Source organism: Amblyomma maculatum, chromosome 11, assembly GCF_055883805.1.
Source record: "Amblyomma maculatum isolate TAMU_Amacu chromosome 11, ASM5588380v1, whole genome shotgun sequence".
Lineage (NCBI taxonomy): Eukaryota > Metazoa > Arthropoda > Arachnida > Ixodida > Ixodidae > Amblyomma > Amblyomma maculatum.
The window spans coordinates 120,998,997-121,023,864 of record NC_139354.1 but is presented as its reverse complement, the minus strand read 5'-3'; the positions used below and the strand labels follow the sequence as shown (position 1 = coordinate 121,023,864).

At 45.9% G+C, this 24,868-nt stretch overlaps 1 protein-coding gene across 4 annotated transcripts in view; it reads right to left on the bottom strand.

Moving 5' to 3' along the window:
* LOC146174870 (uncharacterized) overlaps positions 1-24,868 on the bottom strand; it is an 86,788-nt gene that overhangs the window by 2,270 nt on the left and 59,650 nt on the right. Inside the window, exon 2 of one of the 4 annotated variants that reach the window (XR_014702005.1) lies at positions 13,745-13,758. The exons of 2 other annotated variants lie outside the window; for them this stretch is intronic. The gene's annotated coding sequence lies outside the window, so the exon portion shown is untranslated. One more of the 4 variants, XR_014702004.1, reaches the window with a different exon arrangement.

Sequence of the window (24,868 nt, the reverse complement as noted above, 5' to 3'; positions counted from 1 at the left end):
CCAAGTACGGATAGTTTGAGGAAAAAATGAGGCTTTGAACACATTTGTTCTGCATAAAAATCGCTCACTTTCTTAGAATGAAAAGAACGGGTTTGTCGTTGGGTAACTGAATGAAAGTATGCATTTCTATCTATGCCAAGCTGGTTGTGGTAGATCAAATACAACATTTTTAATCTTTCTTGGCATCGTCTTCCCTGCAGGGTTTCTAAATTACCTGTTTGTAAAAGTGCTGTTGGGGATGTTTTCCAGCTATAACAATTGTATATGAACCTGACACATTTACGCTGGACATTTTTATGTTTGGTGACATTGATCTTTGTGTGCGGATCCCAAACAACTGCCGCATATTCTAAAAACGGTCTATTGAAATATCTGTAGGCAAGAAGTCTGATATCTGCTGGGGATTTAGCAAGGGTTCTCCTCAAATATCCAAGTTGCCTCATAGCTTTATTTACAGTGTACGTTATGTGGTCATTCCATTTTAAATCTGACGTGATTATAACTCCTAGATATTTGTAATTATTTACCCGAGATAACGTGTTGTTATCAATGTTGTAGCAGAACTTCAGCGGATTGACTTTTCGCGTCACAGTCATAGCTACTGTCTGTTTGTAGTTTATGCACATTTGCCAAGTTTTGCACCAGACCTGAATTTTACTCAAGGACGTATTTAACAGTACCTGATCATTCTGGCTGTAAATCTTGTGATAAAGTATACAATCATCATCGAACAAGCGTATTTTAATCGATATGTCGGAAGCAATGTCGTTTATAAAAAGCAAAAAAAAGTAATGGTCCAAGGACGGAACCCTGAGGAACGCCGGAATATTGCGTCGGTTTATTGCAGGCAAACCTCAAGACATCATAATTTACTAGTGCTGTTGAGTATTGCGTTATCTACGAACGCTTGTAAGTTTTCCTACGTACAGAGATATTCGGTGCACTAATACTTGTAAAACTTTGCTTTTAGCTTCACGTGCTACCAGCGGAGCAGCGACGTCGATGAATACACTTCCGACTGAGTGGTTGCTATATGTTAACATTTGTGAAAGCGCCGCCCGCTGTGCTGCTATCTGTGCATCTTTCGATGGTCAGCGATGTTTATTTTTTCTCTAGCATAGTTTAGTCTTCGCTAGCGAAATGGTATGTTCGTGCTTCCACTTTCGCATTGAAGGCTGGAGATCTTCAGTCGCAGATATGAAGACGCACCGCAAGATCGTACGAGCTGCAACGACTGTTGCACGCGCAAAGGGGACGCGATGCGCGTATATGCTTGCTAGCGCTCACTTCAACGGCCTCGTAATTTAGAGGTATTTGTGAAACGAAACGTGCTCTTTATATACAGAATAGTTGTATAATATATTAGATATCATGCTTTTTTGTGCCCTGGCGTGTCTGGCATGGTCATTCGGTTAAGCTTCATCGATCGGTCCGGCGTCTGTTCAGAAGCAGAAATACTCTGCCCGGTATCAGTTCAGCAATGACGGATTCGTCTGGTTAATTCATACAGGCTGAACCGAAATGAAACCGCGCGGAGCTCTCATTCCGAAATTGCCTGTATGGTCCGCGGCCCTTGCTTCAGAAAAAACAAACTGGACGTCAGGCTGTAAAAAGCATGTATGCAATTAAAATAACCCGGCTACCTTTGGAAACAAAAACACTAATAAAGATAGAAAATCAAAACTCATAGTCGGGAATTGAACTTCGTCCTTTACGACCAACAGGCAGACACTCTAACCACTGCCCTACGGCGGATACGGACAGGATGGTTATATCTCTGTTATGTCGTCGACGCCGCTCTTTCGTACTTTGTGTATTTTTGTAGGGTGTAGAATTTGTGGTCGTATTTGACGGATCGGCCTTTAACCACGCTGAGTCTTTTTCCTAGGTATCACGAAGGGTTATCCGTGCCCCCCATCTTTACAATGCATCGCTTTCTTGCAGAAAAACATCAGAATGTCGCAATTTACTAGTGCTGAAGTTTTTTGTCATCGTCTTCGAACGCATGTAATTTTTGCTACATGCAAAGATATGCGGTGTACCAACACTTGTAATACTGCTTGTTTTAGCTTCACCTGCTGCCAGCGGAGCATCGACGTCACAGACTTTACTTCCGACCAAGTGTTTTGCATACGTAGACACTCGAGGAAGCGACTCGCGATGTCCGGCTAACCTGTGCATATTTCGATGGTTAGCGATGTTTCATTTATTCTCGAGCGTATTTTTATCCTCGCTAACCACACGCTATGTTCTTGCTTGCGCTTTCGCGTTAAAGGTGGCAGATCTTTAGTCGGAGATATGAAGATGCACAACATGATCGTACAAGCTGCAGCGACTGTTGCACACGCAAAATCAACGCGATGCGAGTATATACTTGCTAGCGCACACGTCCACAGCTTCATATCTTCTGGGTATTTGTGAAACAACGCGTACTCCACATATACAGAACAGTTGTAACCTATAATATTGTTACGAAGCGGTAAGCCGATGAAGACAGGAGAGAGAACATGACCGATGGCGATGGTAGATGATGTTTAATGAATGTTCGCGGGCCTAGCGCGAGCGCTCCTTCCCGCTCCACTGCCCGCTTCTTCTTCCTTGTCGTCCGTAACATGACCCGGGGCCACCGAGAGATCGTCCCGATCGTGGACGAGGAATTTTAGCGATGTTAATGATTTTATGGCATGATGATGGGCGTGTCTGGATGCTTGAAGAAGAAGAGGAAGAAGGAAGAATAGAACGTCTTGCCGGTACGATTCTGATGCGTGGGTGATCCGCCTCCCTTGGAGCTGTCAACCAGTCGTCACCATAGTCCATGGGACCGATGGCTCGAGGTCACGTCGGGCAGCTTGGGCGGGGGTTGCGTGTTCGGGTCCATCGGTTCCTTCGGGTCTTTCAGGTTCTTCGTCTCGGTTCTGATTCATATGTCTGTTCTCCTTGTCTTCATGTCCGGACTGGGGGCTGGGCGGTGGTAGTTGTTCAGGTCTGGGCTTGGAGGGCTGGGGCGAAGCTGCTCAGCGATGTCCCTGGGCCCTCGGTGATGGTCCCGATTTGAAGATGGCCTCGATGCTCCAAGGCGAGGATGGGGATGTCGTACGCCGCACCTCCAAACAAATGTTACGAAGCGGTAAGCCGATGAAGACAGGAGACAGAACATGACCGATGGCGATGGTAGATGATGTTTAATGAATGTTCGCGGGCCTAGCGCGAGCGCACCTTCCCGCGTCACTGCCCTCTTCTTCTTCCTTTTCGTCCGTAACAATATGTACGGTTTCAAGCTTATTTAGGGCGCAGGCATGTTCCGATGTGGTCCATCTGGTTGAGCTTCACAATCCGCCCAAATTGTGTTGAAAAGCGGAAATATTCTGTCCCGCATCAGTTCCATTATTGACGGGTTTGTCCGGCTTCAGTTGAACCGGACATGTCCTGTCTTGTATATTAGCTCACTACAGGTTTGGTCCGCCCTGTATCGTATCCATACAGTACTGGAATGTCCTAAATGAGGTGCATACTGGAATCGGTCTGTCCTACTGTATTAACTACATACAGGATCCGACCGTCCGCATTGAAATTCATATCGGACATGACCTGACCGGTATAAACCTGTTTAAGCTTCATACAGTACTGGTCACACCGGTATACGGGATAATACAGGACCGGTGTAAACCAATTCGGCGCGATATCGGATTTTTCAATATGGATTACGTTTATTTTGATAGGTTTAACAATAATCTGGAACGTTGCGGTCTTGCTGGAGAGAAGCGACGGGAGCGTATTATTGTATGCTTGTTTTCCCTAAGAGTAATATAATAAAAAAACAATGTGTTTCGATATGGACACCAACAAACGAGTATGTTGGTGCATGTCGCTGACCGAAAAAAACACTTTTTGAGTGTCCTTTCTAGGGCGAAGGTAAAACATGGCGAAGAGCTCCTTGGCTGAAATCACCTGCATTAGGGCCCCGTGTGCAGAAAAGCCGGCATCCTGATTGTAACGCCAAAATCCGGAGAACGTAAAGAAACAATAAAAGTTTTCTAGAAACCCACGGAGACGTACTCAGTTCTTTCGAAGTGCGAGGCGGGTCCTAAACCACTCCGTCACAGAACTTCATTACGTCTCTAAGTATAAGGGTGGGCATAATGTTGCATTCTCTTATGACGGCCAGGTAATGTTTAGGTGTGTCATTAGAGAGAAAGTAACTAGGAAAGTAATAGTTAAGCAAGCAGCAAGGAGGATTGTCACTTTGCTACCTGTGATGCGGCGTGCACTGGAAAATTTTTCGATCCTACCGTGCTTCCGTAACAGATGGCGCGAGCCGCTGCCCGCTTTAAAAAGTTATACATCCATCCACAGTTTTCAAAGCATTGAGGTTTAAAGGTTTAAGAGTTATCGAGTTGAACTCTGAAATGCAAAGCTTAAGTGTCCTTCAATTACAGTTTATGACACACACACACACGCACGCACGCACGCACGCACGCACGCACACACACACACACACACACACACACACACACACACACACACACACACACACACACACACACACACACACACACACACACACACACACACACACACACACACACACACACACACATATATATATATATATATATATATATATATATATATATATATATATATAGCCTTGAAGGTACACGTAGACGAGGACCCGAGAATAAGGTCGGATTCTAGTTCCGATCACAGAGTCCAGCCGCAGCTCGCCTCTAGAGCGAACAAACACTTCGTCGTCGTCGGCACCAAGCACGGCAGTCGCGTGACGGTAGGCACGTAGCATTATTCCCCCCCGTGAAAGAAAAACATCGTCCCGATGACAAGGTGAGGGGAGAAAAAAAATTAGGTGTAAGGTGAACTGTACAATAACTCAAGGTCTCACTTGCAGGAAGCGCTAAGTCGCGCGAAAGTACGGCTTTAAGCGCACCACATGCACAATTTCAGGCCGCATCGGGTTCGACCGCTTAATCCCCTCACGGGAGCATCGCGTCCAACATCGTGCGGGCCTCCCTACCATATACGAGATGGAACGGCGTAAACTTTGTTGTTTCCTGCGGCGCCGTATTGTAGGCGAAGGTGTTATTTTATGTTCAACGTCGATGTACATTGAGATCATGTCCGCCAAAGTTTTGTTGAGTCGTTCCGTTAGGCCATTTGTCTGAGGGTGATACGCTGTTGTTGTGCGATGCTTGGTATGGCTGAGAGTTAAGGTGTCCCGCAGTAGCCGAGCTGTAGACGCCTTTCCTCGGTCAATGATGATGATCGACGGTGCACCGTGTCTGAGCACAATGTCGTTATAAAGAAATAAGCAACTTCGCAGACAGTACCTCGGGCGAGGGCCTTCGTTTCAGCGTAGCGTGTTCAGTAGTCGGTGGCGACTACGATCCACTCGTGTCCGTTCGGGGATAAAGGAAATGGGCCTAAAGGTCCATGCCCACTTGCTCGAAGGGTGTGAGGGGTGGTTCGATAGATTGTAACATGCCGAATGGCTTGGGCGCCGGTTTTTTTCGCCGCTGGCATTGTCGACAAGTCTGTACATAACGTCTAAGGCTCGGAGAAAGATGTGGCCAGTAATAGTTCTGCCGGACTCGGTTTAGGGTGCGTGTAAAGCCAAGATGACCTGAAGTTGGTTCTTCGTGGCAGGCCAGGAAGATTTCGTGTCTTAGAACAGCCGGTATGACTGGCATGTATGTTTTTGCACTAGACGCAGAATTCTTATAAAGCATCTTATTGCGGAGGCAATACGACGACAGCCCCCGAGCAAGATACCGGGGTATTGTAGGGTGCCCACCTTCAAGAGGGTCAATAATCAGTCGCAGCTCGGCGTCGGCACGCTGTTTGGAAACGAGTTCTGACGTAGTTACCGCTCCAAGGAACCTATCGTCGTCGGTGGCATCTGACGAAGGAGGGTCGACGGGTGCGCGGGAAAGGCTATCAGCATCGGTGTGCTTTCGGCCAGACTTATAAATAACATCGAAATCGAACTCCTGCAGGCGCAATACCCAACGTGCTAAGCGGCCACAAGGATCCTTTAAGTTTTTCAGCCAACACAACGAGTGATGGTCAGTGATGGCACGAAACGGTCGGCCATAAAGGTACGGGCAGAACTTGGCAGCGGCCCATATACTACCGCCAAAAATTTTTTTTTTCAGTGGTGGAATAGTTGCGCTTAGCACGGGAAAGTGCACGACTGGCGTGGGCAGTTACTTTCTCGACCACGTCTTGGTGCTGAACTAGAACGGCACCGAGGCCGACGTTGCTCGCATCCGTGTGTAACTCTGTGTCGTTTTTGTCGGCATCATCATCGAAATGTGCCAAGATCGGGCGTGACTGGAGCCGGCGTCGTAACTCGTCGAAAACTATCTGCTGCTCGGCGGCCCAGGAAAACGATGCGTCGTTTCGAGTCACGAGTGTCAGAGGGCTGGCCATCTGTGCAAAGTTTTTGATAAAGCGACGATAATAGGTGCACAGCCCCAAAAACCGTCGGAAAGCTTTTTTGTGGGCAGGGACGGGAAAGGCAGCAACGGCAGCAAGTTTCTCAGGGTCAGCTCGGACGCCGTCAGCACTCACGATGTGCCGAAGAAACTTCAATTCGGTGAACCCGAAGTGGCACTTTTGAGGTTTGAGAGAAAGGTTGGCAGACCGGACGGCTTCGAGAACAGTTCTCAGGCGGCGCAGGTGTTCCGTGAACGTCGGTGAAAAGATTATTACGTCGTCGAGATAAACAAGGCATGTCTGCCACTTAAGACTTTTAAGCACAGTGTTCATCATCCCCTGGAAGGTGGCAGGATCACAGCAGAGCCCGAATGGGAGGACGCGGAATTCATGTAGTTAGCTAGAATAGCAGCTTGGGCATGTTGGTTATGCATCTTGAGGTAACAGCGCGGAACGTAGACGGGAGCAGAAGATTAGAAGACGCAACGAGAAGACGACACAGCGCTCGTTGTGTCGTCTTCTAATCTTGTGCACCCGTCCACGTTCCGCGCTGTTACCTCAAGATGCGGAATTCATAGAGCCCATCTCGTGTTACGAAGGCAGTTTTCTCACGGTCCCCCTCATTAACTTCGATTTGCCAATAACCACTCCTGAGATCAATGGAGGAGAAGTACTTGGCTCTGCGAAGTCGACGGAGAGAGTCGTCAATCTGTGGCAGCGGATAGACATCCTTCTTTGTTATACTCCTAAGTTTCCGATAGTCAGCGCAGAGACACAGTGTTCTGTCTTTCTTTTCAACGAGGACTACAGGCGACGACCATGGGCTGCTTGAAGGTTGAATGACGCCATCAGAGAGCATCTCCTTGACTTGCAGTTGGATAGCGTCCCTCTCCCGAGGAGACACACGATAGGGCTGCTGATGGATGGGTCGAGTGCCTTCATGCTTGATAATCCGGTGTTTAATGACCGACGTTTGCTGCACTTTAGACGAAGACGTGAAGCACGGACGAAACTCCCGCAATAGATCCTGGATTTGCCTCTTTTCAGGAAAGGCTAGAATTGATGTCGACAGCGTGTACGGCATCATCCGGTTAAGCAAAACATTCGGCGACTTCCTGCAGATGGTCGACGTAAGCAATGACAGTGCCACGGAACAGATGTCGATGTTCATTAGAAACATTTGTAACAAGCACCTCCGTCTCTCTGCCACGAAGGAAACAAAGACCTCTTGCCACAAAAACTCCCAAGGCGAGTGAGAGGGAGACATTAGGCCCAACAACCCGGAGGCCGTGATGTCGCTCGTCACAGGTAACTCTGGCAAGGATGCTGGCGCGTGGTGGCACTGTGAGGCTATCATCGGCGACTCGCAGTGTTGAGTGGGACCCACGGTAGTCATGCTTTTCGGTGGCTAGTTTGGCGGAAAACGTCACCGAGCGGCTCGGGAAATCTATAGTGGCAATATATATATATAAGTCGCCGGGAAGGTAGCAGACATCCTGATGCCGACGATCGTAGTGCTGCTTGGAGCGGTCCTACGAGTCCAGAATACGTAATCGGGTGGCCCGACGAGCCACTTCAGGGCGGAAGGGGGTACTCGAAAAGGAGGCTTGGGGTCGAGAGAGAACGGCAAAATGGTGTCGAGAGAACGTCGAGGCGGACGGGCGTAGAGGAGGAAAAATGAACTGTAAGCAGTTGTCTCATGCTTCGAGGTGTCATAGGCATATGTAACAGAAATGCAATACCAATAGAACTACATATCTGAATGATAATTGCTATATTTGATTAGGATTAGAAATTGCCACAAAATAATAAAATACGTGCAATAAATGCAGACGGAGAAACTAAAATAAGCTCGACATTGCCAAGCATGAAAGCTGCAATTCAGAATACTGACTTCATCTCCGATTTTTTTTTTTTCAAAGAAAAATCAAACCCTAAATAAACAATTGGAAAAGACACACCACTCTTCATTTTTTCTGCAGTGGTACTATAAGTCTTTCAATGAATTTCATGAGTGCTCGCCCATATATATAGACTGGTTTAGCTCCTTCATTTACGATTTATATAAGCATTCGTTTTCTCGCAGATGTTTATGTAGCGTTACGATTTTTAACATCCACATCGTTTGGATATGTCTAATTACGCTGGCTATAATCATTGTAAATAATAACTACGCAGACAGAAAAAAAAATAAAACGATGACTTCGAATACGGTGGATTTTAGAAAAGTTTGTACTAAATCTTTGCAAGTCAAATAACAAACTCACTAGAGAAGAAATAGGCCATACCCCTGCTCCAAAACCTTTGAGCCTGGAGGTAAATACAGACGCTGCCAAAGCTACTCAAACAGACATTCGCCCAACTTGGGAACAGTCCCAGACAAAGGCCTTAATTCCTCTCTACTAGTTTGATGTGAGAGCTTAGTCTGCGCAGTTCGAATGCATTGTTTACCCTTAGGAGCGCGCACGCTTCCTTCTAGAGAATTTTGCGTCTGCATGGAACTTCTTCTATCGCTTTCTTGACAAAGACTACGTTCAAAGCCGATAACTTTGAAACACGGGATGTTGGTTATTCAGAAATATGGAACCGTATTCGTTCTATGGTAGTTGAGCGAGATTTTTCACCCTTCCCAAACTTTCTTCCCTGTTACACTTGTATGATGATGTGGTAAAATCTTAATCCCAAGAAAGAAGCCCGGACGACCCATTGTACATTTTTAAATTAAAAAGAAACAATTAAAAATGATTACGTTTATAAGCAAAGTGATACGTTGAAATAGGCTTCAAAAAATTAAAATTGTAGGGGTGCTTTTATTCATAAAACCCAAATGTATCGAGCTGCAACACAGGAGGAACTTACAGCGGTGTGTCAGGCATAGCGAACCACCAAGACAGAGAGCAAATTATTGACCATCGGGCGCACCAACACGTTGGTGCATGACGGCGGCTGTAGTGATCGATTAGCACATTACAAAATTATTAAATAGGGAAATGCAATCAGATATATGGATGCGAAGAAACAACCTTTTCCACCCTTTCCAAATCACCCCTAAATAATAAAAAAAAAAACGATCTTCTGGTTTATGATTCAATCGGTTTCTCTCACTTATATAATACTATACGCATATGGAATTTACGGCAGTAGTAATGCATATGCTCTCGCAGTACTGATATACGCGCTAAAATTGAAATTTTCTGTCTTGTTAAATCATCAGTCCTGATAGGAATATTCTATTTTATAGTGTCAGCTTGATCACAGTTCAATGTCAACTGAACTCTTCTATTCTCATTTCGATGTAAAAATAATAAATGCTAAACATGCCATTTTTACAATATAAACATGCGAGACTTTTTTGTTGCGTATAATGATTACTCACTGCTAGGTTCTAACTGCGCCTAAAAGTTTGCCTTTGCATTCTCGAAGATGATAGTCGACCTCTCAAATTTGAGATTTGAATTGTGGAATATATCGCAGAAGTTTATACAGTCTTGAACGCCATTCTTTAACTCATTGAGAATGTATTATTTTGGTCTCCTAAATATTAAAAACATTTGAATAATTCCAAAAATGTGCGCTTCATTCGGAGTTCATCCGTCTATCTTTTCTTTTTTTTTCATTTCTGCGTGCTAGTGCGGCAAATCTTCTTACACCGGAAGGACAAACTAACACTCAAATAGCCTTAAGAAACATTTTGAAATAAACCAGTTTGGCAAAACTTTCCCCGCAAAATGCGTATCTGAGAACTGGCAGAGAACAATGCGCTCCTTTTGACGAAGGAGAAAAAAATAAGTGCCATCAAACGATTAGCAGCCATGACACAATCAAATTTACGGTGTACGGGAAGACGTTTGTAAAAGCGTCAAAATGAGTTCTGTTATCAAAAGCTGTTTTTATGTTGTCGAAAATGTTTGCGCGTGGGGTGCTGATTTTGCTGTTAGTCCAGCACAGTTTATAGCGGCCGTAATGTGCGACACTAAAACAGTAACAGTATTTGCGGTGAAGCAAATCTTTGGTAAACATTCATCGTTATTACTTTTGTGTTACAGTCGGTGCCAAATGTTTAAAGGGCATGGCTTGCTGGGCCTTCACAGGAAAGCCTACAACTTTGTATTTTTATTTCAATGTCGAACAGTGCAGCTCTGCTCTCTCCTGGAGGCTTATACGAGGAAATTAATATTTCAAAATTGTGATATAAGAATCTGCTGTTGAAATACAATACTCCTTTGATAAATATATTACCGGTTCATATATGTAGGTAAACAGAAAAAAAGTAATTTTGTGGCCCGGGCCTTCAACTCAACCTCTGGCGCTGCTGAGTGTCCACCCTTGACGCAAGACACATATGAAGCAACAATGAGAAGCCTGAAACAGAAGCCATTGAAGTGTGTTCGGAGATGGCAGACCAGCCACGCGGGTCTCTATTGACACATTGCGATAGAAATTAACTGTAGTTCACCATGCTATGTCAAGGCATATACTATGTTCTCCTTGACAAGCTGCCTCATTGGGTGGAGCGATTAATTATGCCATCGTGTAAGAAAATAAATTAGGATGGTTTCGTTTGGCATAACAGCCCCAAAGAGACGCATGCTACCCGGAATCAGCAGTGGATGGCGTCGAACAATTTGAAGGTCGTAGGTTCTTTATCGTGTACCCTAACCACGTATAATCGCCACGGCCAGAAGCAGGGCGTCCAATAAATCATGATGTTGAAGGAAACAGAGTGGCCGAGGGGAAGTTCGCAGTTAAATCGCTCTGCGAAGTCTCCACCGGAAATGTTTTTCATATGCTTTGGTGCGTTATATTATGAAGTGTACTACATGACAATGGCACAGTCGCACACTGCAAATACTTCTTTATTATGTTTATCACAGTCCCATAACACGCGATTCCGACAGAAAGCAATTTTTGTCATCTACCTGTACTGCCGAACAACTGAATCTCTTATTTTTCCAATTGTTGTCTCTTTTCATTGACGCCTTTCTTTAAGGGGCCTTTTTTTTTATGAGTCTACCTTTCTTGAAGCATTTCTTATACTTATGTTTTGAGGTATCACCTAATTAAGATAAGAAAACGATTAATAATGAAGGTGATAGTTCTGGCGAAAATTTTCAATTGGAACGAAGAGGAAGCTTAATATAAAAGAAGTCACTTTTATGTCGCACATGGTGCTGAAACGGAGGGCAGCGTTGCACATGTTTGGAGTGACGCACAAATGGAAGAAATTGTGACCATTGTGAATGTAATTGCACTGGCAATAGTTTCAAAAGAAATTTTTAGGGCGAATACCGCCAAACACTCGTACTTTGATATCACACAAATTAAATCAAGCGGCGCTTATTAACATTTACCATGTTCAAAAATTTTTTTGGTTATAACACTATTTGCGTTCTCTTTTTAGTTATAATCTCCCTTGCTACAAACGCGGTAGACATTTAGCGCCTGTGAAATGTTCGTGCTTGTAGTTGATACCGCTGTCTTCAATCCGGGGTCAAAATGCATTCCATCTGCAAATTCTTATCACTTCAGTTCTGTTTTAATAGCATGTATGATAAGCAAGACTGTTAGAAAGTTCAGCGTTCAAACACAACTAACATAAATGTAGTTGCTATGGAATGACCAAAAACAGATGGTAATGTAAACACCGATTACGCTAGAGCAAAATCTCACTGCGCATGAAAGGCACCAAATTAGTGATAGATAGGTACATGAGTGTAGCAGTTGGATGGTAGGTACATGAGTGTAGCAGTGTAGCAGCAAGTGGTAGTTTCGCTAAATTACCCCAACATCTCCGTCTGACCTCACATCATTTGTAATTTACAATACCGTTATGCGACAGATTTTTTTTTTTTACACTGTGCATCCCTATGGCCTCGTCATTTTGAGCAGGCTTCGAATTTGGTTATATTTTACAAGCCAGCTTAGTGCTAAGTAAAACTAATCGCTGGTTTATTTGGTGCATTGCTTATAAAAGGAAAGGATAACAGCCCTGACAAATATACACTCACAAATAGGCCCACAGAACTGGTGTCTATTTCTTAGCGCTCTTAATATTTATTTTTATGAGCTTAGTGCTAACACTGAAAGGACAACAAGAACACCCAGTTTTTCCGCATTAGAGTTGTAGCAAATGGAGTTAAGTAATATTCAGTCCTATATGTTATTGATACGGCAGTTCATATTTTACGCCTGTACGTAATGCCATATACTCGTAGATAACTAGTAAAAATAACGAAGAAAGCTAAATCAAAACCACACGTCCTACAAGAAATGTTCCTGATTAACTAGTTGGCACATATAAATAAAAGAAAGCATTCTTAAAACAACCGTTCAAAACATCGTGTTGAGTGTTTTGGGAGGTTCTTGATGTATTCCTTTTTGACAAGAAATATATTCTTCGCTAAAAGGTCTTCATAAACAACCATAGCGACTCTGCACGTCCAGGTTTCAGAGATTATAGAAAGCGGGTATTCGATCCAAAACTCAACACCTCCTACTCATCCGTCAAATAAGTGAACCCTCTGACAGCCTCAAAAACATTTTGTCATTGGAGCCTGCACGCTAAGAATGTTTTGGGCAGTACGAGGAAACCAGCTTCAAGCCCGGCAGCGTTTTTTTTTTACCCATATTATTGTTTTCAAATTGGGGTCACCTCGTTCTGTCATTTTCTTACGCCCTCTTCACAAGCGTCGCTCGACGCAGCGTCTGTGAAATATTGGGGTGATAATCTTGAGGTGTCCATGCATAACCCAGGTTTCGGAGAGAACAACAAAGTCGGCTTTTTTTTTTTGCAAATTTGGAAGTTTACTTTCCCTACCGCTTTGAAAAGCCGTCGAATCGAAGCTTAATCGAAAATGGAGCTCCTCTTCATAGCAAGTTTTATTCAAGTGCACCAATACATGGAGAAAGACTTTGACGGAGGGTTCTTTCCAGGTAAACAATTTTATGTCACCGACCTTAGTCATTGAAAGAGGCGTTACCCTGTTTTCTGAATTTTGTATGAGTGTTTACGTAAACACATTTACTTCTTGCCTTTGCTTTTTGATGTGAAAACTACTTCACGAACCATTTAAATGAAATACCTTTCTGACCTCTGGCAGGCCAAAGTTCATACTCAGTCATTCTTCTACTGACAGCTTTAGGATCAGTTGTACGTTCGCAATGGGGGGTCATCCTGTAATCACGCTTTCTTTATTACCATAATCAGGCATGACATCTTTACAAAAACATATTTGAGTCGAAAGGCAATTTGCTAATTATTAACTGTATTCTTCGCATCACTGAATAGGCGCAATGCTGAGGGTAAGGCTAATAACATTAATATTAATTGGTGCACAGGAACGGAAAGGCGCAGTATATGTCACACTTTTGTCTGGGGACACCTGAACCGCGCCGTAAGGAAAGGGAGGAAGGTGAGAGTTAAAGGGGAAATAGAGAAAGAGGAGCCGTAGTGGAGGGCTGCGGAGTAATTTCGACCACCTGGGGATCTTTAACGTGCGCTGACATCGCACAGCACACGGACGCCTCTTCGTTTCACCTCTTCGAAGCGCAGCCGCCGAGGTCGGGTTCGAACCCGGGTATTCCGGACAGTAGTCGGGCGTCTTACCACTGCACCACCCCGGCGGGAGGGTAACGCTGAAAATGTAAAAAAAAAAATATTTTTTTTTATTTTTAGGTTAAGGCTGAAAATGTAAAAAAATATTCTTTATTGCTAGCCTAATAATCTTTTATGACACCCAAGCAAGCATTTCAAGAAGGCTCTAAGTCGTGAAACAAAATGTTTTTAGCATTGCGAATGGTAAGTAAGCGCTACGTGGGTGAGTCGTGAATGCGCACATTACTTTATTTGACTCTAAGGGCCTGTCGATAACTGTAGGAGAACCTGATTCGAACATAATCGAGTTGTGCCCGTCATCTTGATTGGCTGTGCTTAACGTTGGCGTTCACAGTGCACGAGGTAGCTAGTGAAGGGCAAGTATTCGGAGTCTTTTGTTTTTTACTGTGATCAAGTGGCCTGCCATTGGCCCTACACAGGTTCTAGAAGTAAAACAGACGTCACTGTATACTCCATGGGATTCCCTTCTAGCATAGCGAACGGTTCTCAATCATGAAAAGTAGCGGTAAGAGTAGTACCCTCTAGGGAAAGCCGAGCTTTCAGGCAGGCTAGACAGGGGCGCAATATGCACTGCGATCTGTGCTCATGCCGTCATGATCCGAGTTTGCACACGGCAGTCAATTAACAAAGATATTGTGGAAATCTCGTAAGTGACAAATAAACACTGAGAGATACATAAGCTCAAACTTTAAGGGCAACATTAGCGTATGCGACCACTTCGCACATAAAGCTGGGCAGCCTTAAGCAAGCCAAGAACGTCCTTGCATTGCCTTAATGCAGAACGTGAGACTCGGCTTCGAAGAGTGCTGGAAGGCTGATTCCTGTCTCACCGTCTAACTTCAAGTGAACGACCTCAATTGGCAGCTCCCACATCAATCCTAGGTCAGGTGGTCTTGTAAAGACGCACACACAACCGAAGAACCAATGCTCGGCTTTGCCAGCTCGCAGATAAATGCCCGTGATTTTTCTGTCACCGATACTGACGCAGATGTTCGGAGTAACTGGACCTTGAATGCTATCGCGTTAATAAAGTTCTAAAATAAAGCAACACCAGCGCCTTTGGAAAGCAGTGCATTCTCATTAGCACCGCTTCGCCACCGTTGAAAATCACTGAAGAGATATGTCGAGCGCTTTTCATGTGCAGGGTATAGAGCGGTTATGCCATCGCAGTCCGAGATGATAAACCATCGTCAGAAGAAGCTGACTATGCCGCTAAGAGGCATTTTCGATGTTGTCCGCAGCGTCTGTTCACTTTAGACGATCAAGAATAATAATACCCACTGACATAGCTTTGCTCAATCCAGGAATTGAGCTGGGCGTGGCTTGAACATTGCAAGTACGACCATATCATTTCACGCCGCGCCCGGGGCGCTTGTTATGTCATTGTCTGACTGGGGCTCTCGGGCAAAATTTTTGAATTTTCAAAGCTCCTGAGATGAACATGGGATGGTCCCAAGCCGTAGCAGCGCCGAAAATTGCTTGTATCTGCTGCAAACGAAGATGCGACAGACTTAGAATTTCGCTCTTTTTTGGTGGTCGAAAATGCGGTCGCAATTAGTGTACGAGTACAAAACGACGACTAAAGTCTCCGAAGAGTACGTACACTGGTCTCACCCACTTAGACTCGAAGAGCAAGTTATCTGTGTTCGCTGGTTCTACTGGACTGCTAGATTGTCGGGAACGGTTTACATATACAGGTGCACTGGAAGCTACCGGCCCGGTGCAATTCGTGGTTTGAGGGACGTTTCTGACGCGCTTATTGAGGATGTGTGCAGTATCAAGGCTTCGCTAAGTGTACAGACCATAGTGGCCAAAAATGGACATGCTAAGTAAAGTTTCCTTCTATGTACTATTGCGGACGTTTTGAAATTGTCGATCGTCGTTCTGTCGAATTTTCGAAATAAAGTTCCCTTCAAGCTGAAAACTAGAAAGATCATTGGAAGACGAAACACACATAAACCTTACGCAAGCGTTAAGTTTCCTAGCGCTTTGCGCTGGACGTGAAAAAGATAAGTATTCACCGCTTCCGAACATCTTCGTACACGTGGCAGAGTTGTTCGCACAAGACTCGACAAATTAAAAGTTCCGAGATAAAGTCTCATCAAATCGCGCGCTCAGTCTGCCAGACCAGGTGGAAAGAGGAGGCTTAGTAATCCGTGAACTTTTAATGTGAAATAAAATAACCCCAGCTGATCACGCGGCAAATGCGTTCACTCGCTGGCAAACTAAAAATTATAAAGCTGAAAAAGGTAATACAAATGGCATTCATTGCACAAGTGGCACATTATAAGATGCTTTAAAGTACCGCAAAACACACATTACAACTCGTTAAAATGCTTCTTGTGGAACTTACATGCTCAAGTAAGGCACTTGGTAGAACGAGAAACACGTGAAAGATTGCATGGGGAAGGGTGTGACCATGCCAGTCATAATAAATAGAGTGCCCAGAAAGCCCCTGTGAACAATATCAAGTGGTGATAACCTCTGCGCGAGTCGAGATAAACGAATTGCGCTGTAAGGCGTGATGAGTGATAATTTCAACTTAAAACGCTTTGGAAAATAATAGTTCCCCAGAAAATCCGGTACGGGCGTCACCGGCGTTGTTATCGACGCCGGCAATGAGAGAGAATAATCAAGAGCATGACTTTGAGTAGTGATAGCTGTAAGCTGACATGGCCGAGCACTAGTTTTTCAATGACTTGAGGCGACTTTAGGAGCCCACATGATATCAGGAAGTTGAGAGAAGCTGCCAACTCAGGTCGCTAATCTGAGGAGTGAAGGTGGTATAAGGACCAACCATCCAGTGCTCTTGGGCGCCGGTTGAGGCACACTACAACTAGTCCACGCCGGCACGTTTATACATCTTAATGATAGATGTTTTTTATTTGTGGGATGGTAGCCTACGCTATCACGTTACATCCTTAAGTGTGGAGATTAAGTTCGCCTATAAAGTTAAGGCGAAAGCCTTAATAGCATCATGAGTGACCGTACGTGAGAAATGTCACACTGCTTCCCGAAATTCCGCGGGGTACTGCGAGATTGTAACGTGATCACCTGGGAATGGGATCAGCCATGACCGGAGGTGATCTCATAAACGGGACTGACGTTATCATATAGTCAGGCCCGGTTATATCCGACGACATCAGCCGGCGATTCACGCTGATATGAAGCTACCTCATCAGGCGTACGTGCTGCGCATTTCATTTGGCACTTCCTCGAGAGCTGCAGCACACAGCGTAGAGAAGCAGGCTTACTAAAGAAAAAATCAGTGGGGTTTCAAAGAAAGGCTTTAACTCATCCCACTTTAGGGGTTGAAGGAGCCTTGAAAACATTTTATATGCCTTGATAACTCTAGTTCACTCATACGAAAAATGTCACAGCTCGGGGAGATATCGAGTGTAGCAAAACGTGGGGATATAGTGCATTGTCGTCGGTTTATGGTATCAAATTCGAAATTCCTAAGATGAAAAGTTGCTACATAGCCCCTTTAGTTATCCACTTTGACAGCAAGCGTTAATTACGCTCACAATAGCGTGTTCTTATGTATTATAATCAATGCAAAGAAAATCTACTTCATTAGAATAGCGTTCGCGAAAAGACAAGAAGTTGAAACGTAGGTCATGGAGCTCTCAAAGCACTACCCTGATTTAAAAATCCATCCTAAACATCTGATTGTGAACAAAGAATATAAACGATATCGGGTTGTAATAATTTCGTCTAATGTGGTTTTCTTGGATCGGTGTCGTCAAGGTTACGATTCACTTAAGGTATGGGTGCGCTACTGAGTGTTTACCAGTGTGCGTTAAATTTCCGATTGGTTGGTTGGTTCACAGGAAGGGAAAGGCGCAGTATCTGTCACACTTGCTCTGTGGACACCTGAACCGCGCCGTAAGGGAAACGAAGAAGGTGGGAGTGAAAGCGGAAAGAGAGAAAGGGGAGCCGTAGTGGAGGGCTACGGAGTAATTTCGACCACCTGGGAATCTTTAACGTGCGCTGACATCGCAAAGCACTCGGACGCCACTTCGTTTCGCCTCCATCGAAACGCAGCCGCCGAGGTCGAGTTCGAACCCGGGAACTCCGACACAGTTGTCGGGCGTCTTACCACTGCGCCACCCCGGCGGGGCTTAAATTTCCGAATGTCTCGAATTCAAGCGTCGGCATCATAACCGAAAGTCACGAGTATGTCTTTGGCAGGTGGTAGTTGGCAGTTGACATGGCCAGGCGCAGATTTGTCTTTAGGGTTGTGCAATGTCACGCGACCGATTGACATGAAAGATTTGGTAGGTACTACCAACTCGGACTTCTCGTACCATGTGGGAACCTATGAAGAATTGTGCCTTCCAGAACCCTTGTATTATGACTCATACGTGCTATATCCTTATGCCACGCAAGGACGATCTACGGCTTTTGTATGCACTGCATTATACTTGTGTAAGTTTGTAATAGCTTATGGCGGTATCCTAAAGAGTGCTGTGAGGTAATAAAGAAACAAATCAAGCAATAGTGAATAAGCGAGTGGCAAAATACATTTTTATGAACGAGGGTTCATGAGGGCAGCCGCGGGCCTTGTCCATTCACGCTGTAGCATTATGTCTACTAAGGGCAATTCTTAGGTCTCCTGTTTCCCAATTTTAGCAATGGGGGGGGGGGGGCGGAAATTGTACCTTGAAGTCTTTTAACGTTTCGTTGTACTGACATGCACCAATTTTTGAATTTTGTAGCACTACGCTAGGTCTTAGCAATTTCGCGGAGCCCCGGGGAGCCCCAACTGCGCATGCACAAGGGGAGAGTGACGTCACATGGAGCACATCTGGGGAGCCTCGTCAGAGACACCACCAGCTCCTCCGCTGCGCAGGTTGCTCAGAGGTGCCACCGCCGCCACGTCAGCTGCGCATGCGCCAGGAGAGCGTGATGTCGCATGGTGCACAGCTGGCGCGCCGAGGCCCCCATTGACTCTTCCGCGGTGTCTCTAAAGATTTGAACGGCATAAGCCTAAGCTTCCTCTCCTGTCATTCGATTTTTCGCCTTTCAAAGTTATGAAATAAAGAAATTTTGATTGATTGATTCTCATCGTTGGCCTCTTATCGGCATTCGTTGCAGTGCTACATATAGTAACGTACTTCTAAAGGAAAGTCACACAGTCCTCAGTGAGGAGCGGTCCAGTACCTGGATCCAGGCAAGCACAGTCAGCAAGCGCGGCCGCAGAGCGCTAGCACGAGTCCGAGGTCATCATCTGTTTTCGGAGAGCCGTACGTGTGCAAACTGGCAACGCTAGGTGGCAATATATTTATAATTGGTTTTCAAAAACTGAAAGGTGCAATATCTGTGCTTGAACGGTACACCACCGCTTCAGATCCATGGCGTTCGATGGACACTGTCAAGTTTGCTCCAGAATGCTGACAGCGCCCCAGACTGCACGATCCAACACAAACACGCACGGAAACCCAACGCCACTTACATAAAGTCATGCACAACTTTACAGGAACGACAACGCAGCTAGCGCACACACTCAGGGATCGATACCTGTGCACCACCAAGGACCCCCGGGCGGTCGCCTACTCGTATGCAGGCAAAGAGAACACGGAGCTGGACACTCCGTTCCAGCTCCACGACCTCCGGGCGGCCTTAAGCAAGATGAAACGCGGCACTGCACCCGGGCGCGACAGGTGGTAACAACTTTTATTGCCACGAAATGAAAGGAATTATTTCGGGCTGGGGCGAGTCTAGGGTGGCCTCCAGTCGGGAGCGACCTCTTGAGCTCGCGTGACGAGGGCCAGTTGCGTAGTTTTCCTTGGGCTGGCCAACAGCTTGTCCCATTCCTCCGCTGAGGGAGCTTGCAAGAGTGTCTTTGGAGGGGGATTGCTGGCGCATTCCCACAGTATATGGTCTTGAGTGGCCTGCGTCCCGTCACCGCAGTGCCGGCATGCAGGGTTGAATTCTCCGTTTGTAATTAACGATAGTCGGTAGGGGCTAAGAATGGCCTTTGTTTGTAGGCGTCTGAGTGTCGTGGCTTGCGCCCGGTCGAGGTCGGGGTGAGGGGCGGGGTACGTGCATCTTAGCTCGCGATAAAAGTTTGTTACCTCCGCGTATGTGCGCGGTGCCTCCACAGGCGCGTCCGTTCCCGATAGATCTCCCGTCTCCCGGTTGGTTAAGCCTCGGGCTAGACGGTCGACCCCTTCGTTTCCGGAGTTACCCGCGTGAGCCGGAACCCATACGAGATTGATGTTGTGATTGAGAGATCGGTTGCGCAGAATTCGCGCCGCGAGTGCGCCCACTTACTAAGCCAATACACGCGTCTTACACAGACCACGTCCGGTCGCCGCCTCTTGGACCGGCTACACATCAAACACGATTACCACATTGAGGAAAGGGTGAGAGTGCCAGAACTCTGGAGACGCGCCCTCCAGATCCGACCCCTTCCCCGCAACATGTCCAAAGAAGACCATAACGGTCGTCGCCAGGCGCGCGCGGAAGCGTTGGAGCGATACTATGGTCACCAGCAACACGTGTATTATGTGGATGTTGCCGGCCCTTACCATGGGGGGTGGTATACGGCTGCAGTCGTACACAACACAAACACGGTTAACGGGCTAACTTTCAAAGCCTACAGCACAACTCACGCGGAGGAGATTGCTATCGCTCTGGCTCTCAGTATTCCCAATTCGAAACACATCATCACCGACTCGCGAGGGGCCTGTCGGAATTATAGGCTGGGATGGGCTCCCCCGCTTGCCCGGCGTATATTGCAATCTAGCTGCCGATACATAGACCCAACTCCGCATAATCTCATTTGGGCACCCGGTCACCAGGGGCTCAGGGGAAACGAACAGGCCGATCAGGCCGCCCGTGCACTCTCTCCCCGGGCTATCTCCTTGTCCTTGGAAGCCTACTCCCAATCAGACAATCTGGCCCTTACATTCAAAGACATCACCGATTACTACAAGGAGGAGCACAGGCGCTACCCGGCCCCTTGTAAGGGGCTGGATCGCGCTGACGAGCGCCTCCTCATCAAAATTTTTACCAATACAGTACTGTGCCCGGCGGTGCTTAAACATTTCAACCCGTCCTTTGATGGTGCGTGCCAGTACTGTGGGAAGGTGGCTGACACCTTTCACATGGTCTGGGCGTGCCAGTCAAACCCATCCATTCCCCCCAACCCCAATCCAACTAGAGAGGACTGGGAGGCGGCCCTGCTCGGCTGTCAAGAACTCAAGGCTCAAAAGGCCTTGGTTCAACGGACGCGGGCGGCGTTGCTTGCCAATGGGGCCCCGGAATAGAGGCTCCACCTAGTATTGTGAGGGGGAGACCGATACGTCTCTAACCCAAACACCTCTGTAATCATTTAATTGTTATTTATAAATGTTTTAACCACCACCACCCCAGACTGCATGCTGCGTTTGGCCCCAGCGGCAATCACGCTCGGAGGGCCACCCCTCTTCATGGAAAGCGCATCGTGCTCATTATACCTCCCCTTCTAGACACCCTATCATAGTGGAAGGCTTCGGAGTAATTTAGACCACCTGGGGATCTTTCATGTGCACAGACATCGCAATATACACGGACGCCTCTCCGTTTTGCCGCTATGCATCGAAACGCAGCCGGCGGCGGTCGAGTTCCAGCCGAGGTACTCTCCTAGAAAGCCGCTGGTTTGATGTTGGTTTGGTTTGTTATTGTGGGGTTTAGCGTCCCAAAACGACTAAGGCTATGAGAGACGCCGTGGTGGAGGACTTCGGAAATTTCGACCATCTGGGGTTCTATAACGTTCACTGACATCGCACAGCACACGGACGCCACTCCGTTTCGCCTCCATCGAAACGCAACCAGCGAGGTCGGGTTCGAACTCGGGTACTCTGGCACAGTAGTCGGGCGTCTTACCACTGCACCATCCCGGCGGGGCGAAGATTGATGTGTTCAAAGGAACGCAGGATGAGTTCGATGCAACGCTTAGTTTAGCTTACGCTCCATATTCGGTTCAGCAGCATGCAAGAAAAAATGACAAATTACTCGCTTGGATTTCAGCCTACTTAAGAAATCATCGCCAGTTTGTAGTAATAAATAATTCCGCTTCCTCACCAGTTGCTATTGATACCGGCGTTCCCTAAGGAGCAGTTCTTGGGCCACTCCTGTCCTTGATTTTTATTTTTGATATTGTAGATAACATCTCAGTTTTTGTTAGATTCAAGAAGTACTTTGCTTTGGGCTAGTTGGTTCATGGTTGAAGTGGATTATGAAGACGGCGAGAAAGGGACGGGAACAAAAAAAGGAACACCAAAATAACAGGACTTTGTTAGATTGTATGCTGACGATTGTGTGTTATATAAAAGATTACTACTACTGAGGACCAAGTCCCGTTAAATAAAGATTTCACTAAGGTAATAACATAGTATGACCAATGGCAAATGTGCGTTAATAATGATAAAACAGTACCCATACGTATAACTCACAAAAAAAAGCCTCTCTTGCTTAACTATGCTGCTAAAAAAATTACCGACGATTACGTTACTTCCTAATGCGAAATTTGAGCGCAGCAAATAAGCTGTTTCACCTTTTCGATAGATTGAGGCAAAGAAATTGAGCAACACATGTATGCGCTATCACAGATTTTTTTTTTTTTTTTTTTCACACGTATTCCTTTAACAAAGACTCCACTAACAGTTCTTGACAGTCATGAAGGAAGCTTTGTGGCCGGATAAATAGACTGATATATGTTCGACTTGGTACACCAATGCTTGATTCTCAAAGACGAGATCTATACAAGTGCCTCGCGAGGTTGTCACAGCCGTGGGACGCGTTACGAGCGAGAGGAACGGGATACAAAGATGCGTCCGTGTGCTGTGCGATGTCAGCGCACGTTAAAGATCCCCAGGTGGTCGAAATTACTCCGTAGCCCTCCACTACGACTCCTATTTCTCTCTTTCCACTTTCACTCTCGCCTTCCTCCCTTCCCTTACGGCTTGGTTGCGGTGTCCACAGAAAACAAGTGAGACAGTTACCGCGCCTTTCCCTTCCTATAAAAAATAAATCAGTTTTTCTACGCGGTCATGCCCCGCCGGGGTGGTACAGTGGTAAGACGCCCGACTACTGTCCGGAATACCCGGGCTCGAACCCGATCTCGGCGGCTGCGTTTCGATGGAGGCGAAACGAAAAGGCGTCCGTGTGCTGTGCGATGTCAGCGCACGCTAAAGATCCCCAAGTGGTCGAAATAACTCCGTAGCCCTCCACTACGGCTCGTCTTTCTCTCTTTACACTTTAACTCCCACCTTCCTCCCTTCCCTTACGGCGTGGTTCAGGTGTCCACAAACTCGTGTGAAAGATACTGCGCCTTTCCCTTCCTGTGAACCAATTATTATTATTATCTACGCGGTCACGTTGTCTTGACTCGCTAGCGGCGGCAGCGGCATCAGACAGTCGCTGCTAACGCTTCCTCCGGCGACCCCTCCCCCCCCCCCCCCCCCAAACCCCTTGTGTTCACCGGCTGCTCCGCGCTTCCTGCGAGGCTTCGGTTGCCAAGCGCCGGCTCGAACTGAGGGGATGAAAGTGGGGAGGCGCTGGTTAGAGGCCGACGCCGACGCCGACGCGAAACCTAGGAACGAGCGCCAAAGAGCTGCGCTCTAAAACAATGCTTTCTCTCAAGTGTATACATACAAGTACCTTGTCCTGCGCATCTGCAATAACCTCTCCTGGACAGAGCATGTTGACAACGTTGCAACTAATGCTCTACGCAGACTATTTTTCCTCCGACGTGCTCTGAAGTTCAGCCCCCCCCCCCCCCCCAGTGTACGTTCACTTTCATATAAAACTATTATTCGCCCTGTGCTAGAATATGCAGTCAAAATATAAGATTTTTTCCCTAAATCTAACGTTTCTAAATTAGACAGTCCTAAACAAAGCAGTACAGTTTATTTACAATACATATAACCGCACATCTATCACTGCTCTTCTTACTTATAGTGGTTTGCTTCCAGTCCCTCACAGAAACCGCATCTGTCGCATAACGTCGTTTTTTTTTCAGTTATACAAAAGCCACAACAATATTGACACATCCAATATTATATCGTTGTTCGCGGGGTAGAACTTAAGACAACGGCAGCATTTTTCAGTAACACCGTTACACGCACGAGCTAACACCTTTAGTACTCCTTTTTACCTAGAACGATTACTGACTGCAATAATCTAACTAATGCTGCAGTAACACAAACTAAACTAAAAAGGTTTGCAAACAACCTTTACCTTTTTTATATTGTTCTTGTACCGCTACATACCTGTGTTGCATTTCTATTTTTGCAATTGTGTTGTTCATAATTAAGATCGGTGTGTTGTTTCCAGCATTGATGTACTTCTACATTGTGTACCCACCCTGCGAATGTCTTTTAAAAAGTATCAATAAATAAAATAAAAAAAACTATCAAATTTTTTGAGCGCAGTCTATTTCGCTCTTTGAAGAATATCTGCTTCTCATGAAATCGATATCACAAATGTCTTTTATTATACGTAAGGCATCTACCGCCCATCTTCTGTAATGCGTTTGTGGTTTCAAAGTCAAACACCATTTGACATCAGCAGTTCTATTGCCGAAGTAACCCACAATTTCTGTTCTTTTTCGAAATTCTGTTGATTGCTGTGCGCTATCTGCCTGTAGTTTGAGGAATCCCTATTGCTCAAACTAAGGTTGAGCAATAGTTGCCGATCGATTGATAAGATTGTCGGCAGCAAATGCCAGAAATTGTTTATGCGTACAAGGTATATATTAAGGTAATCGCTAATAGAAACAGGGCAACATTAGACTTCAATCAACCAAAGGAT